General features: G+C 45.2%; 4 non-coding genes across 4 annotated transcripts; 1 reads left to right on the top strand and 3 right to left on the bottom strand.

The window, feature by feature from the left end:
* Positions 1–318: 318 nt before the first annotated feature.
* Positions 319–390, bottom strand: Trnaa-ugc. The gene has a single exon. It is a non-coding gene; the product is annotated as a tRNA-Ala (tRNA).
* A 726-nt stretch (positions 391–1116) lies between these two features.
* Trnaq-cug lies at positions 1117–1188 on the top strand. Its single transcript has one exon. It is a non-coding gene; the product is annotated as a tRNA-Gln (tRNA).
* A 540-nt stretch (positions 1189–1728) lies between these two features.
* Trnal-uag lies at positions 1729–1808 on the bottom strand. The gene has a single exon. It is a non-coding gene; the product is annotated as a tRNA-Leu (tRNA).
* Positions 1809–7819: 6011 nt separating this feature from the next.
* On the bottom strand, positions 7820–7891 carry Trnaa-ugc. Its single transcript has one exon. It is a non-coding gene; the product is annotated as a tRNA-Ala (tRNA).
* Positions 7892–9439: the final 1548 nt, after the last annotated feature.

Below are 9439 nucleotides of genomic sequence, written 5' to 3' on the forward strand. Positions count from 1 at the left end.
ATTTCTTCCTTCGCTCTTCCCAATCGCTCTCCCGCGTATTGCTGTACGCTCAACCGCGTTCATAATCGACGAGCACGTGTACGTGATATCGTTGTCCTCAAATCGACCACGTGCTCGCTTAAGTGCGCAGTTCGCGCGCTTTTACAAGCACAATGACGGAGTAAGTAGACCTGAATCGCAACGTACGAACGCGACGATATGCCGTGTACGCGAGATAACGCGAAGAAGAGTTCGTCATTTTCGCGTTCGACGAACATTCATGGCCGATAAGGAGAAATAAAATGCATCCACAAAAGAAAGATAAAGGAAAAAAAAAATTGGAGATGCCGGGGATCGAACCCGGGGCCTTTCACATGCAAAGCGAACGCTCTACCACTGAGCTACATCCCCGTTTTTTAATGATCGCTTACGAATCGATGACTATCTACCGTCTTGTGTTATTGATTTTCCGTCACCCTTTTTTGTTTAAATTCAATTGAAATATTATTTATTGCATAAATTGCGTTTCAATCAAATTATTGACAGCATTTTGCGTCTCTTTTAGAACGATTCACTCGTGCACATCGATGCAATATTTGTATCGTGGAATGTATTTCGAATTTGTTTAGTTAACATTTATAAACAATGCCACTCTTTTCACAGTCTGTTAATTTTATACTTCACAAAACTATACCTAGACTCTTTTCAATAGAGTTTGATGACTGTTTGCTTGATTATCTTATTCTCACTTCTCTATTGTTATAGTAACAATGTTTATTATTAACAACAATAATGCACATCTGTTTTTATCAGAAAATCCTATCATACAATGGTTAGTACTCTGATGTCAGTCGGTTTGCCTATATACATCGACATAGCATTCGTGGTTTGTGATTCGAATCAATTTAGGATCGAGTTTATTTAATTAATATTTTTAAACAATCTCGCCCTTTTGTACTCTGTTGATCTTATGCCCTGCAAAAGTGTGCATGTTCTCACGCTGTTTGGTAGGTTTATGAACGGTTATGTGCTAAGCATGATTTACGATCGTGTTCTACCAACTCCACTGTACTTGTCGTAACAATGTTTACTTTTACCTCTATTATTTAGCAATTGTTTTTACCTGGTATTCTTGAAGGTCCCATGGTGTAATGGTTAGCACTCTGGACTCTGAATCCAGCGATCCGAGTTCAAATCTCGGTGGGACCTTGTCTTTTTGAACTTTGTTACAAGACATTTTTGATCGCTTTCTCCTGCGAGAACAACTTGCCTAACTTCTGCAAATATTTTGTAGAAAAACCTGTACAGATATTAAGTATCATAAACAGAGTACACAAACATATCTTTATTTAAGCAATGAAATACATTTAAAAAACAAGCTTATAATTAATATAATCTGTGTGCAATGTAAACTATACATTGCAGCCTATAGACGTGTAACATGCACGTTCTGTATTTCACTTACATTATCTTGCATTGTGAGCATTGCGTTCATTAATATGTATGACTGTACTTCAAACCAGTCGACTAACTTTAGCATTCTATTATTTATAATTCTATCCTAAATAATTAACGTTAGTTATGATCGAATATGGATATCTGTATGAAACCAAAAAACTTTGAAACAATTTGGAAGTTTAATGCGTTCCAAACGTATCAGAAACATCTTTGATCCAGAAATTAATCATTTTTCGCTTTTTAATTAACGTTTCGTTGAATATAGATAATTGAAAAAAAGAAAAAAATAATTGACAGCGGTGGGATTCGAACCCACGCCCTTACGGACTGGTGCCTAAAACCAGCGCCTTAGACCGCTCGGCCACGCTGCCTTCGGAAAGCTGTTGGCCTAATCGAGTATAAAACGTGTCTGTTACTATATATATTAGACATCGTCGTTTTACCTTACGAATACACAAACATTTATCGGTCTACTATATCTAACCGTTACATATTACAATAGCAAATACAATAACGCTACAATTCTTCGCTCTATTTCTACCATCAATAGCAAACAGAATTTTACGAAATATTACACGCAGAAATCGCCGTCGCCGTTAAAGTTGTAGAAACTAAATTCGATAGAAAATACATTTCTGCGATCGATTCTCTCTCTCGTTTCTCGATACAAAGTTGCTTTCTTCCAACGCGTATTATACGCTTGCCGTGGCACATTGTGGAAGAAAAAGAATCAACGAAATTACCCGCGCTGCGGTACTCGAAACCGCGCGGACGTACATCATTACGACCGCGAATCTCTTCCTTTTTATTTTCCCTTCCCGGTAGCGGGACGGCGCGCGATAACATCTCAATATAAAAATTCATGCTCATAACGCGAGTCCGGGAGTGTCTTCTTATTTTCGTTTGCCTTTTTCTCTTCTTATCACGTCCCCGAGGGAACGGGCGTAAAGCCGACGCTTTAGAGAGAGAGAAAAAGGCCTGCCGTGCCGAAACGACCGCGGACAGATCGATAAATTCGCGTGAATATTCGTATAGCTGATAAGCCTGCGAGATAAGCCGAAATCGGTCTTGCGAGCGTTGGATCCCCTCGTTACGGGACCAGAGAGATACGGCGACGGTAGAAAATAGAAGATAAATCTGACTGTTTCGTATTCTTTACACCGATGGTTTATAACCGCGCTTCCACTCGCGTCCAATATTTTCATTTTGTTTTTCCGCGGCGGTTACCGACCGCGAGGATCGCGCAACTTTATCGCCGCGATCCGTCGTATCTCGCGGCTTCGGAGACTCGTCCGTCGACGTTTTAGAAAATTTTCCCGGTACACGTCCGGTCGTTCGCGAACGATATTGTTCTCGTGCGCCTCGCCGGAGAGCTTCGCGGCTCTCGGAGTACCTGTTTAGCATCGCGTTTAGCAGAATCACGCCGCCACTTTAGCCTAATACTCGTGGCTGTCGCCGTAAATGATGGATCGTTAGAGCCGGTCGTAGTCCCCGGCGTAGATGATCCCGATGACTTGCACCGACTGAATTACGTCCCGCATGTTGCATATCATAGAGAAAATCCTTGCGCGTATATCACCGGCGTGTACGCGAGGGACTCGCAGGGTGGGGGGGCGTTCGTCTATGGATTCTCGTGAAATAAACTGCTAGAAGCCAATTGGGGATGATAAATCTATTATTTTCGGCGAATCATGGGGCCTCGACGGTCGCTAACTGCGGAGGGAAAAGCCGGATGATACGCTACGCGGGCGTACAGGTGCCCGTTTCGTGACTTCCGTCCCGTGACGGGCTACGCAAAATCATCACCGGCGAGATATTAATCGAATGACACGGTTTGCTTCACGATAGCGCGCCGAACGATCCCTGGATAAAATTGTAATTGCTTAAAACTATCGAATATAATTACAATGGAAACTGTTTATTAATGATCATTCGATATCTCAGATTGGAAGTGACCGCAGCGCCTTGTGCGTTACCGGTGACCCCTAGTACCAATATTGTACTGTACATCGTAATCGCGTACCGACAGACGATATCAGGAAGCATTTCACAAATTAGTTATCTCGTATAAAAATGCACGATCTACGGAACTGTAATTCACTGTTCCTATAGAAATCGAAATCGTTGACCGAAAGTGTTACGACAAAGAAACACGATAAGGTTTAAGCGATCGAAGAATTCGATCACGACTTTGTGAATTACATATGGAGGCGATGTTGCACGCGATAACGGGGCAGCTAGTTAGAAAATGCATCGACGCGGACTCGGACAACGCGCGCTTCTCGAAACGGCTCGTTAACGAAACGCCGATGGGGCTTTTGCCTATTTTCGCGAAGCCGTCCGTAACTACCGACACAATGTGCCTGCCATTAACGAAATACTCGACGAGTACGTATCGAGCATCGATCATTATGAGGCCCGCGGGCTTCGCCGGGTATTCCGGTAACGGTCTATCGCCGCAATAATCGTCGACACGCGCAATAATCATGTCGTTTAATGACAATTGATGAGGGCCAGGAAACGCGCGCGGTTCAACATCGGTACGCGCGCTTATGCCCCGGTCAACAATATCCGCGATTCGTACGTAACTATAGTCGCGTAGCGTGGGCGATCGCGCGAGTGCGTGTATAGGTGCGCGTGCTTAGCATCGAGATGGGTTTAACGCGTAGGTGGAGCGACGATTCTATTGTTGGCGGTCGGATATGCCATTACGCGCGATCAGTCAATATTTTCTCGTAACTGACCTCCGTTTCGATGGCCTGGGCCGCGCAGCTGTAAACCTCGATACAGGCAGCCCCGCATGGACCGATATACAAGGCAGCCCTTGTGTTTTCGGGCGAGGGTCCGAAGGCACCAGAAACGCTCTCGTTTCCCGGGAACGCGATGTTACAACGGTGAATATTTTCGCATAACTGACCTCCGGCGATTCCGGATGCGCGTTGATGTACTGTCTATATGCACTCGGTTGCACCGGTTCCGGTACGAGCCACCGCGCCTCGGGTAACCTGTGGAAACACAACGTTACAACGCGCTCAAATATTTGCGCCTTCCGAATCGAATTACACCGTTTCTGTTTGTGCCTATCTCTCTTCCTCTTTCCATCCAACCGTAGAGATACCGTTCCTTCCCGCTCGCGCGCTAATTAAAACGCGCATATCGAAATGAGGACGTAGTTCGATCCGCTCGCTGGCCGATTTATAATTAACGGCGCGCTGTACGCGTTCAATATCGAACTGCGAGACGGCCAGGATTTTCGGGAAGCGCGTTTCCCCGGGCCCAGCATCGCGTATAATGTGAATTTTCCACGGACGATAGGCAACGGACGATTTTTAATTAAAACAAATTGCGTTATAAGTGGTCGGTACTCGATCGGACCCGCTTGTCGATATTTCGAGGCTGGTTTGCACCCTAATATTTCCGGACGGTGCGCGCCATCAACACCGCGCGACCGGAAAAAGTTCTCGATTACGGGACGGATTATCGATGGATTTGTGCCGAGCAATTTGTACGCCGTACGCGTACACACGGCCATAAGCCAGCACGTTCGCTCGAGATAGGATATTTTTCAGTCGAGTTGCCCGGTCTGCTCGAGGCCAGACATCGAGTAGCGGGCAGCCACCGAGGCTGCTCGCGATCACCGCCGCGGAGTAATTGAGAGTAATTTTGCAAGGCCAATTTGCGCGGGGAATTTAAACCCGAAAAATTTGTCCCGACAAACCCTCTCGAGCGCGATCGCCGAGTAGCAAGCCCCCGCCCATCCCCCACGCTCTTATCTCTCCCGATCCCTTGCGGAGCTGGCATTCACCTGCATCATCGGGCAAACCTCGTTTCACCGATGTAATTCTATTTTCACGCAGCCCCGGCGATCGTATGACTCGATTTTTCCACAATTTCAACGGCTGCCAGGGACCGGGCAGGGAATTTCAATTAAATTACTCGGCTGTCTCTATTTCTCCTTCGTGACGTACACCGCGGCCCCGGAGGGGACAAAAAAAATAACACGTACCCCGATTACGGCCGCGTCCATCGGATGCGACCGGTGACGAAGTTTTCGTCGTTTGCTTTTAATGGCCAGGCGTCCTTTCGCCGCGCTCTCGCGAGATTGCCGATGATTAATCAGTCCTGGCAGCCCCATTTTTAGGCACGGAGCACGCGACGACGATTACCCCTAAGCGAGACACCGTTTCCATTACATTTTCTCCCTTCATTTTTTTTTTTTTTTTTTTTTTTTTAATTCGTCCGACGAATCGTTTCGAACGCGGAACGCCGATTACCGGTCGATGGCTTTCGCCAGACGAATCGCCGCGGACGGACGCGCGGAATTAATTCCAACGAAAGCGATTACTCTTGCCTCGCGAAAAACCAGGCAACGTCACCCTTCAGTTTTTGGTAACAATGCCTCGGCCAGCGAGTAATAATTGTAACGAGAAAAGAATGTATCTTTTTATCATGCGAGTAAAATGTCGGGTTATTACCTGGTGGAAGCGAGCGCGACGCAGCGTTCTCGACGGCGGGTTGACGCCGTGGGAATCCCCAGAGAATTGACGTATGACGTAATACCGAAGGTACGGCGGACAACCCTCTTCTCCCTGTCCTTCCACTCCGAACCCTCCGACGCAACCCCTTGCTCGCCACCTCCACGGCGTTCTCTAACACAACGGCGATGCACGCGGGGACAATGGCGCGCCTGTAGCTACGGAGGGCTCTGATTTTCTCCCTCGGTGCATCAGCGATAAATGCATTTAGCTACGAGAACTGCCTGGCTTGCGCGCCGGAGTTTTCAGCCGTGCCAGGGCGGTTTTCACGCAGCGACGCAGCGCTCGGCTATGCGCTCGGATGCAGTTTCAGCGCTAAAGTGATTTGTAAACGGGATCCGCGATCACGGGAACAGCGTTATTCCGCTGCAGTTAACACAGTTCTGCAGTTATGTGCAATTTATTTCCCCGGCTCGTCCGTCTCGGAGACGAACGGGCGGGCGGAGAGTCAGACGTGCACGCGAACAACCATCGGCAGCAACCCCTTCGGGGCGCGTTACGTACGCTCGATCGGCGTTCATTCTACGCGTCTCCCTCCACGCGGGGCTTTCGATGTTTCTACCCGCGCGAGTTACCGGTCTTTCGTCTTTGTCTCGCTGCGCGGAACGAAAGAAGCGGACCGTTCTGAACGATTTGCCCTCGGTATTTAATTTACGAGAAACAGAGAGGGGCAGAGGAGAAAAAAGTGAAGATTTCTCTCGTTTCCAGGTATTGGCGTAGAACGTGCACGCAGAGCGAGTGATTAAAATTTAGTCGTAACGGAGCACCTGGCCTGGCGAGTCTCGCAATTTTCCCTCGACCGTCTACATTTCCCTGAAATCCTAAAAATGCTTCTGTCAACGCGACGGACGTTGTTGTTTCGCGCTCCGACGCGGCGGGAAACGGACCGCGTTTTGTCGTGAATAAAATCGCCCGCGCATTGTTGGAAAATTAAATACGGAAACCTTAATAAAATCTTGGCGAATTCCGCGATTTTCCGGCTTCGCGAAACGTAAAATATTCGTCCGGTTGATGGACGACGGTTGCAGGGTTTCCGGGGGAGGACGGAAAAAAAGGAAAGAAAAAGGGAAAAAAAGAAAGTTCTGATTGCTGCAACTGGACAGCCGTACGCTCGAGGGGAACCGATGATTATATGTATGGTTCCCAGCTTCCTGTTATTTCAATTTACGTGCGGAGTTTTTACGCGCGTATCAGATTTCGCTGCATCGAACACCGTCTTTTTTACTGTTATTGATTTATTCTTGATCAGCGTCGCAGAAATTCCCCGTGTGCTAATTAGTTTTTTTCAAAGAAAATATTCGTACCTTTTATACCCGCGATACATCGGTTTTTATTTACAGCAACGATATACAAAATATTTAAAAAAACGGCAGTTTTTCTAAATTTATGCATGGGTGCTTAATTACAAGATCGTTAAATTTTTCATTTACGAGCGTTCTAAATGTTTCCACGTTTTTACGGACACTTTTTACTTCATTTGGTTAGTTTATTGCTTAATCCGGATCACGTGTCTTGCAATTAACGCGGACTAATGACGTTTTACTCTATTGAAGGCGTGGAATAGTACGGTTGAACTTGGCAATAATGAGCAAGTATGTACCGAGATTACAACTTTAACGAGCAAAAGTCCATAGCGATTTTATTTTACGTCTATTTTCATAGTATTGTTCGCTTTTATAAAAAGTGCAATACATAGTTACATTGCACAAACTTTGACGTAGCTCGACTGTGTATACAATTTTATATGAGAAAAAAAGATATTTGTTTAACACATCAAATGTTGGCTGATATCGCGATAATACAAAATATTAATATATTAAAGGAAAAAAATTGTATAAAAAAGGCGTTGGAGATGCCGGGGATCGAACCCGGGGCCTTTCACATGCAAAGCGAACGCTCTACCACTGAGCTACATCCCCGCGACGATTTCTGAGTTGCTTCGTGCAGTAGAAGAAGTGTCATACCCATGAAAGCTAACATGCTCGAATAATAATAACATTCGTTTACTAAAAGATCCAGTTCAATTCGAAATAAATGTTCAAAATTATTAAACAAAGAACGCATGTTATAACATACATATAATTAGAAAAGCACACATCTACGTAATTAATATTTTAAATCGATGTAAATGATTTGAAATTTTTTAATTTAATTTTTTAGTAACTTTTCAACGAAGCCTCAGTCAAGAAATTGATATTCTCGATTTTCGTATTATTTTGACCTCAAGAATCTCTCATTAAAATGTTTTCTAGGAGTGGTCGAACACCCTGTGTATTACAAAACAACCATGTGTTCTTGATTTGGCTATAAGATATTGTTACAGATTACGTGTACTCAAAGCAAATAGTGTCATTAGTTCCACAAAAATTGTCTCGCGGTGCGTGATCTGTAATTTGTATTAGGTCGTCACGTAGCCCGTATGAAGACCTGTTACGCGAATTATGAGAGGTTTCGGAGGTAAAATCAATAGTCATCTATCGCAATTGCGGAGCATTACTGCTATGCACCCACGTGGGGTTGGAGTACGTGCTGAAGAATTACGAGGGTGGCTAAAAGTCACCCCCCGTCGCGTGACTTATGCACCGCCCGGCCTCTAATGAAGATCTATTGCCCGGTGCAGCGTCACTTTTATCCTTTGCACGCGTTGCCCGCGTTTTTTCGCGTCTCTTTTCGTCTCGGGAAGTGTCTGACGTCCGAACTATAATTGTACACAACACGCTCCTAAGTCAACGACGTTCTGTTAATGCTCTCTCGCGTAAACCTTCGTTGGTTTCCCTACATGCTTCAGACACGAGAGAAAGAGCTAAAACCAGCTTTAAAAAAGATGGTGGAACGTCTCCGGTATAAGTGTGCCTTTGGAAAAGATCAATAAGTAGAATTTGTAACTCTGCAGGGGGATAATAAATTTCGTGCACCATTGTTTGACTCGGCGAGGAGAGAACTTTTCGCGCCGAAGTTACTATGGAAACATCTGTGTGCCAATCTTCCAACGCCTTGCTATTATGCATTAAACAGTAAAAGTGAAAGTAACCATTCTCTGTGCTTTCTAAAGGCCAAGATGTTTATGCACGTGATACAGAATGGAGGGTCATAATATATCACGGCGATTCTACGGAGCAGAAAGGAGGAGGAAGTCTTTCGGGCGCACGAAACTGAGTCGTTTTATCGGTCGAAGGAACTTGGTACCTGCAACGATTCATTACGTGCTGATACATCCTTAATTATGTCTGCAGCAGCGTTGTTAAACCAGTCTGTAACTCGAGACGCACTCCGAGCGGTCAGTATATATCATAATGATTGCATTATGTTTTTTAACAACTAGGAACACATTCTAACGTAACGTCCCAGTGCATAAAGCCGAGCGTACATTAGAACTCGTGTACGTCGATCGTAAACACAAAGTTCCATTATTTTTCACCAACGATCCCGATTTGTATTTGACAACGATAGTTTACATGTATACGTAG

This window comes from Colletes gigas, unplaced genomic scaffold (assembly GCF_013123115.1).
Source record: "Colletes gigas isolate AHSC1104 unplaced genomic scaffold, ASM1312311v1 Colletes_gigas_Sc00010, whole genome shotgun sequence".
NCBI classification, from domain to species: Eukaryota; Metazoa; Arthropoda; class Insecta; order Hymenoptera; family Colletidae; genus Colletes; species Colletes gigas.